The sequence below is a fragment of the Scyliorhinus torazame genome, chromosome 1 (assembly GCF_047496885.1).
Source record: "Scyliorhinus torazame isolate Kashiwa2021f chromosome 1, sScyTor2.1, whole genome shotgun sequence".
In the NCBI taxonomy this organism is placed as follows: domain Eukaryota; kingdom Metazoa; phylum Chordata; class Chondrichthyes; order Carcharhiniformes; family Scyliorhinidae; genus Scyliorhinus; species Scyliorhinus torazame.
In genome coordinates, this window is record NC_092707.1 from 358,678,734 (window position 1) to 358,700,135 (window position 21,402).

Below are 21,402 nucleotides of genomic sequence, written 5' to 3' on the forward strand. Positions count from 1 at the left end.
GCAACTTTCAGGGATCTATGTACATGGACACCGAGATCCCTCTGCTCATCCACACTTTCAAGAACTTTACCATTAGCCAAATATTCCGCATTCCTGTTATTCCTTCCAAAGTGAATCACCTCACACTTCTCTACATTAAACTCCATTTGCCACCTCTCGGCCCAGCTCTGCAGCTCATCTATATCCCTCTGTAATCTGCTACATCCTTCCACACTATCGACAACACCACCGACTTTAGTATCGTCTGCAAATTTACTCACCCACCCTTCTGCACCTTCCTCTAGGTCATTGATAAAAATGACAAACAGCAACGGCCCCAGAACAGATCCTTGTGGTACTCCACTTGTGACTGTACTCCATTCTGAACATTTCCCATCAACCACCACCCTCTGTCTTCTTTCAGCTAGCCAATTTCTGATCCACATCTCTAAATCACCCTCAATCCCCAGCCTCCGTATTTTTTGCAATAGCCTACCGTGGGGAACCTTATCAAACGCTTTGCTGAAATCCATATACACCACATCAACTGCTCTACCCTCGTCTACCTGTTCAGTCACCTTCTCAAAGAACTCAATAAGGTTTGTGAGGCATGACCTACCCTTCACAAAGCCATGCTGACTATCCCTGATCATATTATTCCTATCTAGATGATTATAAATCTTGTCTCTTATAATCCCCTCCAAGACTTTACCCACTACAGACGTGAGGCTCACCGGCCTATAGTTGCCGGGGTTGTCTCTGCTCCCCTTTTTGAACAAAGGGACCACATTTGCTGTCCTCCAGTCCTCTGGCACTATTCCTGTAGCCAATGATGACATAAAAATCAAAGCCAAAGGTCCAGCAATCTCTTCCCTGGCCTCCCATAGAATCCTAGGATAAATCCCATCAGGTCCCGGGGACTTATCTATTTTCAGCCTGTCCAGAATTGCCAACACCTCTTCCCTACGTACCTCAATGCCATCTATTCTATTAGCCTGGGGCTCAGCATTCTCCTCCACATTATCTTTTTCCTGAGTGAATACTGACGAAAAATATTCATTTAGTATCTCGCCTATCTCTTCAGACTCCACACACAATTTCCCATCCCTGTCCTTGACTGGTCCTACTCTTTCCCTAGTCATTCGCTTATTCCTGACATACCTATAGAAAGCTTTTGGGTTTTCCTTGATCCTTCCTGCCAAATACTTCTCATGTCCCCTCCTTGCTCGTCTTAGCTCTCTCTTTAGATCCTTCCTCGCTACCTTGTAACTATCCATCGCCCCAACCGAAACTTCACACTTCATCTTCACATAGGCCTCCTTCTTCCTCTTAACAAGAGATTCCACTTCCTTGGTAAACCACGGTTCCCTCGCTCGACGCCTTCCTCCCTGTCTGACCGGTACATACTTATCAAGAACACGCAGTAGCTGATCCTTGAACAAGCCCCACTTATCCAGTGTGCCCAACACTTGCAGCCTACTTCTCCACCTTATCCCCCCCAAGTCACGTCTAATGGCATCATAATTGCCCTTCCCCCAGCTATAACTCTTGCCCTGCGGTGTATACTTATCCCTTTCCATCATTAACGTAAACGTCACCGAATTGTGGTCACTGTCCCCAAAGTGCTCTCCTACCTCCAAATCCAACACCTGGCCTGGTTCATTACCCAAAACCAAATCCAACGTGGCCTTGCCTCTTGTTGGCCTGTCAACATATTGTTTCAGGAAACCCTCCTGCACACACTGTACAAAAAACGACCCATCTATTGTACTCGAACTATATATTGCTCCCGCCACTCTTCTCCAGAACCCCTCCAGTGCAGGGCATGACCAAAACATATGGACATGGTTCGCCGGGCTCCCTGTGCACCTTCCACATCTGTCCTCTACCCCAAAGAACCTACTCAACCTCGCCCCCGTCAAGTGCGCTCTGTGGACCACCTTAAATTGTATCAGGCTGAGCCTGGCACACGAGGAGGAGGAATCAACCCTACCTGGGGCATCAGCCCACAGACCTTCCTCGATCTCCTCCCCCAGCTCCCCCTCCCATTTACCCTTCAACTCTTCTACCAGCGCTTCCCCTTCTTCTTTCAACTCCTGGTGTATTTCCGACACCTTGCCCTCCCCGACCCATACACCCGAGATCACCCTATCTTGAACTTCTTGTGCCGGGAGCAATGGGAATTCCCTCACCTGTCACCTCACAAAAGCCCTCACCTGCATATATCTAAAGGCATTTCCCGGGGGTAACTCGAACTTCTCCTCCAGTGCCCCTAGGCTCGCAAACGTCCCGTCGATGAACAGGTCCCCCATTCTTCCAATCCCCGCCCGATGCCAGCCTTGGAACCCCCCGTCTATCTTCCCTGGGACAAACCGGTGGTTACCCCTGATCGGGGACCACACCGATGCTCCCATTGCACCCCGGTGCCGTCTCCACTGGCCCCAGATCCTTAGCGGTGCCGCCACTACCGGGCTCGTGGTATACTTTGTCGGCGAGAGCGGCAGCGGTGCCGTCACCAACGCCCCCAGGCTCGTTCCTTTACAGGACGCCATCTCCATCCTCTTTCATGCCACCCCCTCTCCCTCCATAACCCACTTGCAGATCATCGCCACATTTGCTGCCCAGTAGTAGCTCCCCAGGTTTGGCAGCGCCAACCTTCCTCTTCTTTTCCAAACTTGTGGAATTCCTTACCTCTTTCTTCTCCTCACTCCTCAAAACCTACATTCTTGCACAGCTCAAGTTTAGTTTCACCTAAATTCACCTTTTTGAGTACTTTTCTTTTATTCCTCTTTCCTGTTTAGGCATCCTTCAACGTGGCCATTCATTCCGTTTCTCCAATCAAGATTAGTTTGTTAGAGGATAAAAGTTCCACCTTTGTCAAAGAAAAGGCCAATAAGTTCTATTGTTTAAAGCAATGCTTTGTCAAATTCCCTTTAGACTTTTTAAAAGTAACTTGTAAAGCCATAAGACATAGGAATAGGAACAGAATATATTGAACCTATTCCAGCATTGACCAACACCATGGCTGAATTTACATCAACTTCACGTTACTGCAGCACGGTGGCGCAGTGGGTTAGCCCTGCTGCCTCAGGGCGCCGAGGTCCCAGGTTCGATCCTGGCTCTGAGTCACTGTTCATGTGGAGTTTGCACATTCTCCCCGTGTTTGCGTGGGTTTCACCCCCACAACCCAAAGATGTGCAGGATAGGTGGATTGAACACGCTAAATTGCCCCTGCAAAAAAAAACCAAAAAACTTCACGTTACTTAGTAGCAAAAGGCTTTTGGGATTAAGATAATATTCTGTAAAGAAAGCTATGTGTGTCCATGTCCATAATGAATTAAACGAGGGGAGGTTATTTGAGACAGCTTGTCTGTGAGAACTGAGAGATAAAAGAATAAAGGTGTTGTTTATGTATTTATAATGCGGGATTATGGTGTGTTTGAGTTATAAACAAATAGGTTGGATCTAAAATTTGCATTAACGTAAATTGGGACTTAACTTCTCAGCTGTTGAATTTCAAAGAGAAGTTCCAAAGTGACAAGGAAATTTACAACGGTTTCATAGTAAGGTAGATTAAATTCTAATGAACAAAAAGTATGGGAATAAGAAAAGATTTCAGGCGGGATGACCAACGGCAATATCGCAATCAGCAATCTGGTGGAGAAGCCCTTCCGACGCCCAAATCGGGGGCAGCGCCGGTTTGACGCCGGTTTTTGAGTCTCCACCCTCTCCGAAATGGCATCATCATGTCGCAAGCTGTTGGACCGGCATTGGCGCGTCATCGAAAGGCCCTCCCCCGATGCTCCGCCCCCGATGGGCCGGGTTCCAGCCCGCACGGTTGACTTGTGGTCTGAACGGTTGGGAACGTGGCGCGGTGGCTGCCGACTGTGTCCAGCGCCGCCACAGTTGGCCAGGAGCTGTGCCACTGGCCGGGGGAGCTTAGACGAGGGCTGGGGGGACTGGTCGGAGGGTTGCCAGGGGCATCCTGTGGAGCTGTATTTGGCAGGTCGGATCCGCGCACAGCTGGCGCCATGTTGTACGGCCACTGCTGCAGGTCGTCGGCGTGCACATGCGCGGTCACGGACCGGCCATTTTTGGCTCGGGAGCTGGGAGTTTTACCCGGTGCCGCTGCTAGCCCCTCACCTGTCCCGGGATCAGTGAGAGTTCGGCGGTGATTTTGGCGTTGCAAAACGCCACAGTTCCCACGCTAAGTTGCACTTAGCCGCAGAAAGCGTGAATCCAGCCTTTTATCTTTTGGAGAAGTAGTTCCAAGAGGTGTTTGAGGACAATGGAATCTGAGACAAAAGAAAAAAGATGTTTGAGGAAAAATGTTTAACTAAAGTGCCACAACCGGAGACACCATCGCGGATAGCGATGAGGACTGTCTGAGGATACAGCAGGATTTAGATTGTCTGGAGACTTGGGCGGAGAGATGGCAGATGGAGTTTAACCTGGACAAATGTGAGGTAATGCATTTTGGAAGGTCTAATGCAGGTAGGGAATATACAGTGAATGGTAGACCCCTCAAGAGTATTGAAAGTCAAAGAGATCTAGGAGTACAGGTCCACAGGTCATTGAAAGGGGCAACACAGGTGGAGAAGGTAGTCAAGAAGGCATACGGCATGCTTGCCTTCATTGGCCGGGGCATTGAGTATAAGAATTGGCAAGTCATGTTGCAGCTGTATAGAACCTTAGTTAGGCCACACTTGGAGTATAGTGTTCAATTCTGGTCGCCACACTACCAGAAGGATGTGGAGGCTTTAGAGAGGGTGCAGAAGAGATTTACCAGAATGTTGCCTGGTATGGAGGGCATAAGCTATGAGGAGCGATTGAATAAACTCGGTTTGTTCTCACTGGAACGAAGGAGGTTGAGGGGCGACCTGATAGAGGTATACAAAATTATGAGGGGCATAGACAGAGTGGATAGTCAGAGGCTTTTCCCCAGGGTAGAGGGGTCAATTACTAGGGGGCATAGGTTTAAGGTGAGAGGGGCAAGGTTTAGAGTAGATGTACGAGGCAAGTTTTTTACGCAGAGGGTAGTGGGTGCCTGGAACTCACTACCGGAGGAGGTAGTGGAAGCAGGGACGATAGGGACATTTAAGGGGCATCTTGACAAATATATGAATAGGATGGGAATAGAAGGATACGGACCCAGGAAGTGTAGAAGATTGTAGTTTAGTCGGGCAGTATGGTCGGCACGGGCTTGGAGGGCCGAAGGGCCTGTTCCTGTGCTGTACATTTGTTTGTTCTTTGTTCTTTGTTCTGTTGGACCTCGTTGGGTACAGGGCATGCACATACTAACATGTTGGCATTTCAATCCCTGCAGACAATGAATATTGGAATTCAAACAACAATGATCACCTTCCTCTTAGTCACCAGCCCTGAGGGTGCCCTGCGGCTGTACGAGCTGCATCTGCTTAAGAAGGAGGAAGCTGCAGCAGAAGACCGCGCCTCAGAGTACAGCCACTGAGGATGGAGAGACAGCCGCCCAACAGGCCGAGGAGGTGCAAATGACCCGCCTGTCACTCGAGGACCTGCCAGACCGGGCATGCAGTTGAAGATTCCGGCTGAGCAGAGGGACGGAGTGACATATCTGCCCTTTGGGCACCTGCAGTTGACAGGTCGCTCTACACAAACTGAAAGAGGTTCCACTCAATGAATATCATAGAATTTACAGTGCAGAAGGAGGCCATCCGGCCCATCGAGTCTGCACCGGCCCTTGGAAAGAGCACCCTACCCAAACTCAACACCTTCACCCTATCCCCATAACCCAGTAACCCCATCCAACACTCAGGGCAATTTTGGACACTAAGGGCAATTTATCATGGCCAATCCACCTAACCTGCACATCTTTGGACTGTGGGAGGAAACTGGAGAACCCGGAGGAAACCCACGCACACACGGGGAGGATGTGCAGACTCCGCACAGACAGTGACCCAAGCCGGAATCGAACCTGGGACCCTGGAGCTGTGAAGCAATTGTGCTATCCACAATGCTACCGTGCTGCCTGCAGCTGATATGTGACCATCAACTCAGCATCATGCCCAGTACCCGGGCAGTGTACACGGCGCCTTCATCCTGGCACACACGATGATTCTCAGCATCTTCGAGACACCCCACCCCACCTGGGGCATTGGCTCCTGGGTGACAGGGGTTATCCACTGAAGTCGTGGCTGATGAAACCGATCCAGAGGCCACAGACCAACGCAGAGACTCACTACAACGACGCACATACAGTGAGCAGGGGCATGATTAAACGGTGCTTCAGTATCCTGAAGATGCAGTTCAGGTGCCCGGACAGCTCTGTAGGGGCCCTCCAGTATGATGCTGAGTGGGTCACCCACATCATGGCGGCCTGCTGCATCCTCCACAACATTGCGTAGCAGAAGGACAACATACTGGAGGAGGAGAATTCTGGTTATGCCACTGGTTGGGGGCAGGGGACACCAGATGGACCATCACATCACCAGCAGGTCCTGCAAGATGCAAGATAAGACGCATGATTAGATCGTGGGCCAGCGGGATGGGCGGAGGGGGGGGGGAGGGGGGGCGGTGGAGGTGGTTGCAGGGTGAAGGGTGAGGGTGGGGGTGAGGGTGGTGTGGGGGTGAAGGTGGTGTGAGTGGTGTTAGGGGGGTTGACACACGTGTCACAGGGAACTGTAACTAAGCAGGGTCTCACTTCCTTGTCAGCAGCCGATCTCCACCCCGGCGACCTCCCTTTCGTCAGGGCTGCCAATCACGTCCAGGGCCCGTGCGGTTATGGGCGACCTTCTCCTGGGGGGTTGTTGTGGTGTGATGTGTGTTACACAGCTTTGCCACTCAGCATGGACTGAGCATTCATCTGGAAGATGTTGTGCTACCAGAAACGGATGATCTGGAGAAAGGCAATCTGGAGCCCAATGGAGGCAAGCCCAGCCTCCAGTTGATGCAAGGGCCATTCGAGATCGCCAGGTAGCTGCTGCTTTCGCACACTGAATCTGTAAAATTAACAACTGATCTGTCAAAACCCTCCCTCCCCCCTCTTACCTCTCCCCATCCCTCCCTCCCCTTTACAAATAGACAGAACCATTGTATTTATGTGGAAAATATATTTTCTTGACCTTTGTGTTTAGATGAAAATATATTTTATTGCAAGAAATTTATAAAAGTTGAGGTAGTTTTATATCATTGTTCTGCTGATAAAGTTAAACGTTAATTGGTTTCAAAGTTTGGTATTTCTAAATTATTTTTGTTAATAAATATTTTCCATTAAACTTTACAAATGTCTTACTGAAACATCAAAACACAACATTTAATTAAGAGATAATAGAAATGAATAAGATAATTGAAATAAACAAGACAGAAACATATTTAACACGAGTAACCTGGAGGCACTCTCGTTGGCACTGCTGCCTCACAACACCGAGGGATCCGTGTTCAATTTGGACGTTGGGTGACTTTGTGGTGTTTGCATATTTTCCCCGTGTCTGCCATGGTTTCCTAGAACCATTGAATAGATACATAGAATTCCTACAGTGCAGAAGGAGGCCATTCAGCCCATCATGTCTGCACTGACCCTCTGAAAGAGCACTCTACAAGACTCATGCCCGTCCTATCTCAGGAAACTAACCTGTACATGCCTGGAAATGAATGGGCACTTTAGCATGGCCAATCCACCTAACCTGCATATCTTTGGACTGTGGGAGGAAACCTGAGCACCTGGAAGAAACCCATGCAGACAAGGGGAGAGCATACAACACCACACAGTCACCCAAGGCTGGAATTGAACCCAGGTCACTGTCGCGGTGAGGCAGCTCTGCTGCCATCGCGCCACCGGCATTTCCTCCGGGTGCTTCGCTTTCCTATCACAGTCCAATGATGTGCAAGGTTAGGTGGATTAGCCTTGCTAAATTGCTCCTTAGTGTCCAAAGGTTATGTGGGCTTATGGGGAAAGGGCAGTGGCGTGGGCCTAGGGAGGGTGCTCTTTCGAAGTGTAGGTGCAGAGTCGATTGTCTGAATGGCTTTCTTCTGCACAGCAGTGATTCGACAAACACAAATAAAAAAAAAGAGATGTTACAAGGACAGTGACAGCAAAAAGCCCTGGGCGCTTTTCAAATCTTATGACCGTAATTCAAATTATAACATACGAACATTTTAAGCATGCCACATGTAAAGTTATATAATAATATAGCGCAGATTTAAATAGTTTCACAGATTTAAAACAAAAAAAACCAAACCTATGTAAACTTATAAATAATCACCTTTAATCATAAAAAAATAAAATTAAAAATTACTTCTTTAGAATCAACACAAACAGTAATGTCTGTTTAAAAGAAAGAGCAAAAAAATCTGTTAAAAAACTTCTACATACCTTTAAAACACTTGTTAAAATAGTTGCTTGTTCTCTTCAATACAATCTGCTGTTTAAACGCCTGCCCTCAATGGGCATTCCCAAGCTGGCCGTGTCATTAGGGGGCGGGCTGCACTCCTCCTGCGCCGCGCTGGAGCCTGCACAGACCGGGGTGCTGGAAGCCACAGGCTTTTACACCTAGAGGAAGGTTCATCGCATATCCGAGTGCAGTTAAGTACGCCTTCTTCCCTTATAAAATCGGCGGCCATGGCTTCCTGCCACTAACCGGAATTCAAATCCCACCACTGCAGATGGTCAAATTTGAATTCAGTAAAAATCGCCATCCGCGACCGCACAGGCCACCCCCTGGCCACCCCCCACCAGTTCTCCCAGCCCTCGCAGAAGCTCCCCCCACCGGCCAGCACACAGATCCCGACCGAATGTGGCAGCGCCCGACACAGTCCGCAGCCGCCATGCCGGGTTCCCGTCCGCTGAGAGTGCATGTCAACTGCCCGGTCGGAAACACGGTCCATCGGGGCAGAGCATCGCGGGAGGGCCTGCCGACGACGCACCAACGCCATTGCAATGCGGCACGCAACGCGATTACGCCACTTCCAAGGGGGCGGAGCATGGCTGACCGGGGCCAAACCGGCGCCACCCCTGATTTGGGCGTCAGGGTGGATTCACCGCCTGATCGCCAATTACGATATCGGTGTCTGGCAATGGAGCATCCCGGCCCCTATGCTAATACAGAGATCAAACTGCATTAAGATAACACAACAATAATGGGGATTAAGGCGCTATTATCCCATTTGATCTTTGGGCAGGGGTGTCACTGTTTTAAATTCTCTGATGTCTAGGTAGCCTGGTGAGAGTTAGGTGTTTTCTGACATCTGGATGGTCTTCACTGATACCTTTGCCTTGAACTCAAAAGACACTGGATTTTCATGCTCCCACACCCACCCACATAAACGTCACATCTATATTGTTATTTACAAAACTTTTCAAATAATTCAATATTTAACATTCATGTTCAGGTCAACAGAATCCATAGAAACCCAACAGAACAGAAGGAAGCCATTCGGCCCATCATGTCTGCACTGACCCTTCGACAGAGGGTTCTACCTCGGCCCACTCCCCTTCCCTCTCTCCGTAATCCTGCACATTGATCATGGCCAGTCCACTGTGAGAGGCAGGGTCCCTGACACTGTGAGGCATATTGCTATCTTTGGGCTATTGCTCCATTTATTGAGTCCTTGTTCATTTTTATCATATAACTGCTTTGTCTCACACCTGAGAGTAACAAGGGTCAGTCATTAGTTTGGAATTCAGAAAAATAAGCCACACACTTACTAAAAGTATAGTAGAGCATGGTGGTATGACACTTTAAGAACACTGTTAAATTGCCTTTCTTTCCAGTACTCTTACGGACCTTTACAGAAGAACATTTCTGGGACTCAAGACATCAATACCACAGGTTTACAGAAGTCAATCTGCAGTTGATTAAAGCAAATTTAATGCTACGGGTACATTGCATTACAATCAGATATGTCTTTCATATTCAAGGGACAGTAAACTGTAGGTTTCACTGAATGCTTTCGGCAACAATCCCTGTGAACATTGAACCATGCCCTCTGGTTTAATGATATTCAGCCATCCATTTGACAATAGAATCCTGCCAAACCATACCCTGTGGTTTATCACCATTCTTAGTATTTAATTCTCATTGTTGAAATCAAAATAACAAGCGGAGTGAAAACTGTAGGATGAATGTCAAGTGGGGAAACCATATACAGTAAATTGGAGTGTTTTAATTAGTTGCACACTTGCCACTCATTTTCCCTTATTTGTCTTATCATTTCAAAGTTATTTACTCTGCCGCGTGGGTTTCATCACACTCACCCTGTACCCCATTCCTCTGTCTGGCTGGATGACTGAATGGACTGAACAAAATGCCATGAATACTGGGAATAAAATGGGCTGGATTCTCCGCACCACGACGCCGAAATGGGGCAGAGAATCCCGTTTCCTGCATGAAATGAGGCCAGGCGCCGGTTCAGTGATTCTCCGCCAACCCCGATTTTCCGCCGATTATCCTGAGGCCATTGCCTGAGGCCCGCCCCGTTATTCTCCATCCCTGACAAGCCGAATTCCTGACGCCGTGGACCAGTCATGGCCTCACCGTCCGTGATACCCGCGTGACGGCTGCGGACTCAGTCCAGGGCCGCCACAGTCGCGGGAGTGCCGATCGGAGGCGGGGGGGGGCTCATTCAGGACTGTGTTTTTTGCGCTGGCGGTCTGGGTTGGGCGAGCAGCCGATCGGGGCACTATTTCCGCTGTCCAGGTCTGCGGTCTTCGTCTGCCATGGAGCATGGCGCGGCCGCTGGAGGCTGCTGTGGTGCGCATGCACATCCTCTGACCCGGAAGTGCGGGGGTCTGTATCGGCAGCTGGAGCTCCGAGCTCCGCGACAGTTGGCTGCTAGCCCCCAGCAAAACGGGGAATCTGTGGCCTTTTGATGCCAGTTTTCCTGGCGTAAAAGATGAGGGGCGGAATTCTCCGACCCGCCTCCGGGGTGCAGCGTGAATCCCGCCCCGACGCCGGCTGCCGTATTCTCTGCCACCGTTTTTCGGGCGGGGGCGGGATTCACGCCACGCCGGTCGGGGGCGTTGGCAGCGGACACCCCAGCAATTCCCCGGGCCCCGATGGGTCGAGTGGCCGTCTGTTTTTGGCCAGTCCCGCCGGTGTGAATCACTCAACTCACGAACCGGCGGGACCTGGTAGGTAAGTCGGCGGGGGTGGCCCTCGGGTGGGGGGGGGGGGGGGGAGCGCGGGAGGATCCAACCCCCGGGAGGGGCCCCACGGTGGCCTGGCCCATGATCGGGGCCCACCGATCTGCGGGCAGGCCTGTTCCGTTGGGAAACTTCTTCCTTCCGCGCTGGCCCCTTGTAGGGCTCCGCCATGGCCGACGGGGAGCAGAGAACCTCCCGTGCATGCACCAAAATATGCCGGCCGGTTTGCGCATGCGCGGAACCACGCCGGCGGTTCGGCGCATGTGCAAACTCGCGCCGTCCCTTCAGTGCCGGCTGGAGCTGCGCCAGACCCTGCAGCATCCACCTAGCCCTCGCAAGTGCGGAGAATTCCACACTTTCAGGGGCTGTTGACACCGGTGTGGTTGGCCGACCGGTTCTCCCAGCAGCGTGGGGACTTAGTCCCCAGAAGGGAGAATCCCTGCCCCCAGTTTTCATGACGGAGTGGGGACATAGTCCCAAAAACGGAGAATCCAGCCCATGAAGTGCTGGATGCACACAACGAGCCATTGAAAACTGGAGGAGCGAAAAGGCATTTAAACAATTTAAGTAAAGAGCTTTAATCAGAATAGAATGGTATGTGTTTACAGTATTCCACTTTCTATTGAGATAGTCAATGAATCTCTCACATCTGTGCCTCCAGCACGTCCACAAGAATAGCCTATGGTTAGTATCCTGTCACTGTTCTTCTATTCTGGAGTGGTGCTGACACTCACATTGGTACATCCCCTGGGTAGATCTTTACCATTATTTTCCTTTTCACTACCATGTTACTATTTCTATCTTTATCATCGTAAGTTGCTGGAATGTAAAAATCACTTGATGAATTTAATAGCCACTGACTGGAAGATCTATACACAAGGCCTATGTGTAAATACTGATCAGCAATATGTGTGTCTGAGTTTTGTGAGGAACATTTTCAACCAATGACTTAATGTTCCCCTGTGTGCAGTGCATCAGGGTCTTGGGTATTAATTTGTGGATGTGAGTTCCCACACGATTAACTCTGCATTTCACCTGTCTGTGAAATGGGGAACCAAATTGTGAGGCAAGGCTGGGAATCCAAAGGATATTTATTTTTCCTCCTTCCTTGCATTTCTGAGCAACCTGCGTTTGCACGGATTGCTTTTCAGAACGACGTAGCTCTTGAACAACTGGCCACATCTTTCACTGTGCTGAAACAAGGGCTGCATTTCTTTTTCTGAATTTGGTTATTTTTCGGAGGAGCTGTGGAAACATTTAAAGTTGCGTAAAAATGCCTGAAATTGCTTTTTTGGTTGAAAATTCTGAGAATTTGTTTGAGGAATTTTCATGACAGAAGGCCAAATTAATGGCAAACATATGACGTTGTTGTGCAAGTGTCACAGTCTTCATGTATAAATATCTCCAAACTCGTAAGCCAACCTCATTTTCTATCTGCCAATTATGAATCGACAATACATTTTTAATAATGCGCCTGTGTGTGCTTCGTGTCAACTATTTTCCGTTGTAGATTCCCATGTCATATTTAGAAAGGGAATTGGCTATGTAATTGCGCCCTCCTGCCAGGTGCTACAGTGCCTCCATTGGTAGGAAGGTGGAATGACCCCGTGACAAGTTTACATTGTCAGCTACCTACTTTTCTTTGTAGATGTAGGGATTCATAATGAAAATATACAAAATAAGGACCAAGTTGTGTGACCTTCTGAGACTGCTTCAAATGAAGGCTGTGTTTGGTCTTGACTGTACCAATGCAGTGAAGGAAAGTTTTGCATTGGTCATGCAGCTAGCACACAAAAATCCTAAATGTCTCAAATTTACCTCCAAAACAATCAAAAGCACCATGGGCTGGATTCTACATCGGCAGGGTCCTCCGCTTCACCGGCAGCGCACCCACAGCCGCGGATTTCCCAACGGTGTGAGAGTGCCCACAATGGGAAATCCCACTGGCCGGCTGCCGGGAGGAAGGATCTCGCTGCCAGTGGGGGTGGGCCCCACCAGGAAACGGGTACAGCGGGACAGAGAATCCTGCCCCACAGCTCTCACAAAATTACTTTCCACATTTTTTCAGTAGCTGTATGACTTTCTCATTCACCCTTTTCGTATAAATCAGTATACCCAGCAATTCACCTCTACAAAGGCTGGTTTGATAATTAATACTTACGTTGTATTTTGCAAAGTCGAACGTGGCTATAAATTTGAATGGGGATTTTCTTAATCTCCCGCTATAACCTCCGTTGGACAGGGGAAGAATCCCCCAGACAGGTATGAGTGGCTGATAGCGAACACTTTGGCGCTATTCCTCTGGGACTTTGGGAATTGTGCCAATCTCCTGCCAACATTATGGTGGAACTCAGCACAGTTCCTCCCAACCCCCCTCCCCCTCACGATAAATAACCTGGTACGACAGTGCTGGACATGACAGGACTTGCAAAATTAAAAGAGCTCTACAAGATGAGTTTTCTAATCCTTTCTGGCAGGGGGACTGGAATTAAAAATAAAAAAGAATTGTGGTTTCTTTAATTTGTGATGAGCATAAAGCCACAAAAGGAAGACAACAGATACCACAGCTGCTGCCTGGAGAATGGCCAAGTAGGTTTACATCAGAGAGCATTCCTGATTTATATCTGGAGAAGACCAGTTAAATGCAAGAAAAAAAAAACCTTGAATTATTCTTAAATCTGCTTGGAAGAGATTTGTTCAAAAATCTAAAAGTGAAGAGGAAAACAAGAAAGAGTCAGGGACAAAACACATATAGTATAAATCATTATTCATTCTGATGACACTTGCCCTTTCTATGCCCAATTTTCTGCGCTAAAAATAATATGGGTTTTTAACTACTGGATGCCTGCATGCCACATAATATTGAGCTATGCTTTAAAAACATCTCCACTGCACTTAACAATTACTGCATTGTACAGTTGATCCTTGAGGTCTGTTATTGCTTAAATATATGCTGATACATATTAAATATTTTATGTATCATTTAGTAGCAAAGGAAGAATAAATTCCTCTTGCAAAAAGTATTTGTTATAAATGGTAAAAGAAAAAAACCTTTGGCATTATAGTCATAAGTCCTATGAACTGAACCATGAGATATTGTTCCTGGCTCTAAAAATGGCCAGACTTGTTGCTTGAAAGACATCTGGACTTTAAATAAAATTATGTCTGTCAGATCCACATGCTGGCCGGTGTTTTATTGGCAGGCTGGGAGTCCTAATGTCGGAATCAGATGCAGGTCCTGGGCCCACTCGGGCAAAGGGCGGGAGTGCGGAAGCCATTTTACTGTAGCGGCTTTCCTCACCCAGTTACCAGCCCAAGCAGATGGCTGGCAGCTCCACAGCTTCGACAATGCTACTGATAGAGTTGGCCACTGCTGAGGCTCCGAGGGGAAAGAGTGGGATCTCCATATGAGGAGACTTTCGGAATGTCGGCTGAATAAACATTGATGAGACGGGGCAGTGCAAGCAGGCCCCGGTGATGTCGAGGTGAATTCTTCAGCGGAGATAACCAAGGCTCTGTATTTGACAACAGCAAACTCAGCCCTGTCGACCAAGGCTGCAAAGTCCTCATTACTAACACCTGGGGGCTTGTGCCAAAATGGGGAGAGCTATCTCACAGACCAGTCAAGCAACAGCCTTACATAATCATACTCACATACTTACACATAATGTCCCAGACAGCATCATGACCATCCCTGGGTGTCATGATATTCAAACACACACATCATGATAGACAGACCAACAGACAAATCAGCACACACAACACGACAGCCAATCACAGACAAGGACAGAGACAGTATAAGAGAAGAAACACGACACCTGGTGGCCAGTCCATCTAGAGACCAGGATAAGGACAGGACCTGATTAACAACACACTCAGGGAGTCACCACGTGCAGAGTATCAAGACAGAACTGTAAATAGCATGTTAGAATAAAACAGCGTTGTACCAAATACAACTGTGTTGGCTCATCTGTACACCAGAGCACCCAACACCACACTGGGTATGTCCTATCCCATCACCATCAAGCCAGAGGAATCTACCTTACTTTAATGAAGAGTGCAGGAGGGAATCCCAGGAGGAGCACCAGACATACCTAAAAATGAGGTATACAGCCTGGTGAAGCTACAACACAGGATGACTTGCATGCAACATGCGAGACAGAGTTCAGCAATCCCACAACAAATGGATCAAACCTAAACTCTGCAGTCCTGTCACATTCAGTCGTGAATGCTGGTGGACTTTTAAAAAAAATGTTTTTATTCTACATTTTCACATTTTCCTTCAAACATTTACACCCCACCCACAAACAGTAAACGGTAACAAATACAAAATCAATCCCCTTAACAATACCAACAATACCATACTCCCACCACCCCAAACAACGGCCCACCTGTCAATATATGCATCCAATAAAATAAACCCTCCCACGGTGGCAACAAAAAACAAAGGAGAAAAAGAAAAAAGAGTCCGGGACCGCCCATGGTCACCATTGACCTAAAGAGTCCACTCCCCCTCTCCCGCGCCCCCACACTCAACGCCATCCAACCTCTGAAAGAGTACCGTACATGATACCCAAGAGTTGTACACCTCCCCCCCCCCCCCCACCAAGTCTCCAACTCCTCCCGTCCACTGCCTCTTGTAAAACACCTCCTCCCAACCTCGGTTCCTTCCCCCCCAACTTTCCACCCCGGCTAGACCACTCGGACCCTGTTCTGCCAGGCTCCGATGGCCGCAGCCCCTCCCCCCACCTCACTCCCGTTCACTGGCCGGCTTAAACCGGCCAGCGTGGAGGCCCCCTCCCGGGTCCCTTTCTCCCTTGCCCGGCTCTAGGAAAGCCCAGAAATCCCCTTTTAGCACACATCCATCTACACCCCAAAGAGCCCTCATTTTGAGTGAAATTCCCATCACTTCCCTTGTCCAAATATATACAACATTGGCTCCTTAAGCCCATACACCCGCACGCAGTGAAACATAAAAATAAGAAAATACAGTCAGTCATGAGGTCACATCGGCACATGGCCATTTCTCAATTTCTCAGTTCTGCCAGTCCTTCTGCCTTCGCAAACTCCTCCGCTGCTTCTGCCGTTCCAAAATAAAAGTCCCTGAGCTTGTAAATCACCCTCAGCTTCGCTGGATATACAATGCCGCACTGCACCTTGCTAATGTACAGTGCCCTCTGCACCCGGTTGAAGGCAGCCCGCCTCCTCGCCAGCTCCACCGTAAAGTCCTGGTATACACGTATACCAGCTCCAGCCCACTGCACCACCCGTTTCTGCTTGGCCCAGCTCAGGATCTTCTCCTTCACACTGTACCTACGGAAGCACAGAGTCACTACCCTTGGCGGCTCACTCGCCATTGGTACAGGCCTCCACGACCGATGAGCCCGATCCAGTTCATATCGGGAGGGATCCTCCCCCTCCCCCAATAGTTTTGCCAGCATCGCGGCAAAATACTCATCGGCCTCGGTCCTTCAACTCCTTCGGGCAGCCCCACAATCCTCAAATTCTGTCCTCTGGATCTGTTTTCCAGGTCTTCCATTTTTCCTCGCAGATCCTTGTTAATGTCCATCACCTTCCGCATCTCCTTCCCCATCGAGGCAAGTTGATCACCGTGCTGCAATAATGTCTCCTCCACTTCCTTCAGTGCCACCCCTTGCTCTCGCACCTCTGCCACTGCGCTCGCCACCGCCATCATCACCGGGGAAATCGCCTCCTCCACTAGCGCACTCAAAACCTCTCTCATCTCCTTCCTCATTGTCTCCATGTATCTTGTAAACTGCCTTTCGAATTCCGCAGCCATCACCTTCGTTATTTCTTCAGCCGTAAGCAATGCGGCCTCCACTGGTGCTCCAGCCTCCATTTTCCTTGGTGACCCCGCGGTGACCTTTCCACTCCCCGACAGACCTTCAGCTGTTTTCTTTACGGATGATTTTTTGCTTACCCTCAATATTTTTTTCACTGTGCCTTCACTGCTTCTTCCTGCTTTTGCCGCCTCCGTGGACCCTGGGACCGGGCTTAAAGCCCCGAAAATGCCGTTCCCGAACGGGAGCCCACCATTGTGCGGCCACCTCCCGCCCGCCGTCACCGGAAGTCAATGCCGCTGGTGGACTATCAAGCAACTCACTGGAGGTGGAGGCTCCACAAATATTCCCTTCATTAATGATGGGGATCCCAGCACATCAGTGCAAAAGACAAAGCTGAAGCATTTCCAACAATCTCAGACAGAAGTACTAAGTGGATAATCCATCTTGAGCTCCTGAGCTCCCCAGCATCACCACTGCCAGTCTTCAGTCAATTCGATTCACTCCACATTATATCAAGAAGTGGATGAAGGCATTGGATACCGCAAAGGCTATGGGCCCTGACAACACTTTGGTTGTAATACTGAAGACTTGTGCTCCAGAACTTGCCGTGCCCCTAGCTGAGCTGTTCCAGTACAGCTCCAACACTGGCATGTACCTGGCAATGTGAAAACTGCCCAGGTTTGTCCTGCCCACAAAAAGTAGAACAAATTCAACCCAGCTAATTACCGCCCCTTCAGCCCATTCATAAGAAAAATGATGGAAAGGGTTGCCAACAGCGCTATCAAGTGGCATTACTCAATAAGAACCTGCTCACTGATTCTCAGTTTAGGTTCTGCCAGGTCCACCCAGCTCCTAACCTCATTACAACTTCAGTCCAAACATGGAAAAAGAGCTGAACTCTAGAGGCAAGTTGAGAGTGACTGCCCTTGACATCAAGGAAGCATTTAACCACATTCCCTCCTCCCCCGACACCCCCCACATCCCTCTCCCCCCCACCCCTATATCCACCCCCTCCACCCCGCCCGCTCCACATCCCTAGAAGGATGCATAGGAACACCACCACCTGCAAATTCCCTTCCAAACCACTCACCATCCTGACTTAGAAACATACCACCGTTCTTTTGCTGTCGCTGGGTCAAAATCCAGAAACTCCCCTCCACAAAAGCCACCGTGGGTGGGTGTATTTGCACCATATGTACTGCAGCGGTTCAAGAAGGAAGCTCACCACCACCTTCTCAAGGTCAACTAGGTATGGGCAATAAATGCTGGGATTCCCACATGCTGTGAAATAATAAAAGAAATGGAGACCAAAACTGCACACAATAATCCAGGTGCAGTCTCACCAAACTTCTACGCAATTACAGCAAATCTTCTTTTATACTCAAATCCTCTTCCAATAAAGGCGACCATACCATTGCCTTGCTAATTGCTTATTGAATCTGCATGTTAACTTCCAGTACCTTAAAAACGAGAACACCCAGGTACCAATGTGGATGCTGACACTTTCCAGTCACTCACCATTTAAGAAATATCCTGGATTTCTGTTTTTACGTCTGAACTAGGAGCAGGAGTAGGCCACTCAGCTCCTCGAGCTTGCTCCGCCATTCAATAACATCATGGCTGATCTGATTGTACGCTCAATACCACATTCCTGCCTACCCCTAATAACCTTTCACCCCTTTTTAATCAATATTCCTTCCACCTCTGCTTAAAAATATTCAAATATTCTGCTTCCACTGCCTTTTCAGGAACCCACTGAGAGAAAGCCATTCTCATTACCTCTGCTTTAAATGAGCGACCCCTTCTTTTTAAACGTTGCCTCCTAGTTCTAGATTCTCCGATAAGAGAGAATACCTGCTCCACATCCACCTGTCAATACCAATCAGGATCTTTAAGGTTTCTTAAAGGCTTGTATCAAGCGGATACAAGCTTAGCCTGTTCAACCTTTCCTCATAAGACAACATGTCTAGGTATTAGTCTAGTAAACCTTCTCTGAACTGCTTCGAACACATTTACATCATTCCTTAAGTAACAAGGGCAATACTGTGCACGGTACTCCAGATGTGATCTCACCAGTGCCCTGTATAACTGAAGCATGACATCCCTAATTTTGCATTCAATTCTCCTCACAATAAATTATAACATTCTATTAACTTTCCTAATTATTTGCTGCACTTGCATAAGAGCCTTTTGTGGTTCATGCACTATAACACTCAGATCGCTTGGAGTTCTGCACTCTCTCACCATTTAGAAGTCTTACAACGCCAGGTTAAAGTTGTAGCCACTTAAAATGGCCAACTCCCAATTCAAAATGGCAAAGGCTGATGGGAAAGTCAGCCAACAAGACAAAAACCAGCAGCTGCAGGTTGGCTGTGTATTTACCTCTGGAAAGGCCAGACAATATTGATACCAGCAACCATCAGCATAACAAAACAACAGTCATCTGCATACTAATGAGCAATCCCCAGGAACAATAAGCAGCATTCAGACACACAAAGCAAAACCAGACTCTTCGGCGCCAGCAGGAGCCTACACAAAAGGAGGTGAACGAGCACCTCAAGACCGCCCATCGATCAGGGAACCGCTCCAACATTGGAGAAAATCGAACCAAGCGATTGGGACAAAGTCCAATCACTTGGGACCAGGTACAGGGTCCGCCCCAAAAGGCGGGAAGCCCCTGGGGACTATAAGAATTGAGCCCCAAGTTCAAATCGCTCTCTTCTTCTCCACCTCTTCGCTCTCTTCACGCTCTTCTTCCTGCCCGGGTCACCCAGCAACAACGAACCAACATTGACCATGACCGGAACAGTGAAGATCGAAATCGTAAGTCTTAATTCAATGCTCGCTACGAGATAGGCGTTCCTAGCTACCAATCCGTACCAACTTCGAATCCCGCAGGCTCAGAACCCGAACGAAAGGCCATTTGTTTCCCTGGCCTGGTGGGCCAGTTCCAAGTTAAGTATAGGCCTGTTAGTTGTAGAAGTAGCTTAGACGTAGAATTTGTGCATGAGTCGCGATTACTGTGTATAATAAATGTGCTTTGATTTAAATCTTACTAATCGGTGTATTGGGTTATTGATCATTACTTGGACTTGAACCTCGTGGCGGTATCATAAAGTTACCTGGCGACTCGAGAGCAAAGGTAATAAAACAGAGCAATTGAACTAAGGCAAAGTTAGCAACAAAGTCCAACGGGTTTGTTTCAAATCACAAGCTTTCGGAGCGCAGCTCACCCCAGTCCAACGCCAGCATCTCCACATCATCTGACCATTTAGATTATGTTTTTAAAAATTCTTCCTGCCAAAATATTTCATTTCACATTTGCTTACATTTGCCCATTTGCAAGATCGTTGCCTAACCTCACCTAACCTATCTATGCCCCTTTATAGCCTCCCTATGTCCTCTTCAGAACTTACTATCGTACCTATCTTTGTGTTGTTAGCAATTTAGCAACCATACCTTCAGTCCCTTCATCCACGTTATTTATATAAATTGTAAACATTTGAGGCTCCAGCACTGACACCTGTGGCACACCACTTGTTATATCCTGTCAACCATAAAAATACCCATTTATGACTACTCTCTGTTTCCTGTTAGCTAGGTAACTTTTGAGTGCAGACTCGATGGGCCGACTGATTTGATTTGATTTATTGTCGCGTGTACCGAGGTACAATGACAAGTATTGTTCTGTGTACAGTCCAGGCAGATCGTTCAATACATGTAAAAACATAGGACACTCATAAATACACAGTGTAAATACATAGACATGCATCAGGTGAAGCATACGGAGTGTAGTGTTACTCAGTAGAGAAGATGTGTGAAGAGATCAGCTTACGTCATAAGAGGGTCGTTCAGGAGTCTGGTAACAGCGGGGAAGAAGCTGTTTTTGAACCTGTTAATGCATGTTCTCAGACTTTTGTATCTCCTGTCCGATGGAAGAGGTTGGAAGAGAGAATAACCCGGCTGGGGGGGGGGGGGGGGGGTCTTTGATTATGTAGCCCGCTTTCCCAAGACAGTATTTGGTCCTCCCATCCAAATCATTGAAATGGATTGTGACTATCTGGGGTCCAAGCATGGTCCCTTGCAGTGTCCCACTACTCACAGCCTGCTAACCTGAGAATGACCAGTTTATTCTTACTCTCCCTTTTATGCCCATTAACTTATCTCAAGCCATGCCAGTATATTACCCCCAATCCCATGTGCTCTAATGTTACTTAGCAATTTCCAGTGCCGGACCTTATCGAACGCCTTCAGAAAATCCAAATGCAGCACATCCACTGATTCTCTCTTATCTATTCTGCTAGTTACATCCTCAAAAGTTTGTTGCACATGATTTCCCTTGCATAAATGCAAGTTGACTCAATGCCCAATCCTGCCAAGAATCCAATTGTCACATTCTTTACAATAGAATCCAGTATTTTCCCTAACTTTACTAATTTTATACTTCCTCCCACCGCCCATCCTGCTTCCAAAGGGTTGGCTAAAACTCTGGCCACTGAC

At 48.2% G+C, this 21,402-nt stretch overlaps 1 long non-coding RNA gene across 1 annotated transcript in view; it reads right to left on the bottom strand.

The window, feature by feature from the left end:
- Positions 1-21,402, bottom strand: part of LOC140408023 (uncharacterized) — a 72,701-nt gene that overhangs the window by 4,966 nt on the left and 46,333 nt on the right. Inside the window, exons 3-5 of the long non-coding RNA XR_011940007.1 lie at positions 4,123-4,274; positions 2,978-3,210; positions 2,741-2,851 (exon numbers count right to left, since the gene is read on the bottom strand). This is a non-coding gene — a long non-coding RNA (uncharacterized lncRNA). The remainder of the gene's footprint in view (positions 1-2,740; positions 2,852-2,977; positions 3,211-4,122; positions 4,275-21,402) is intronic.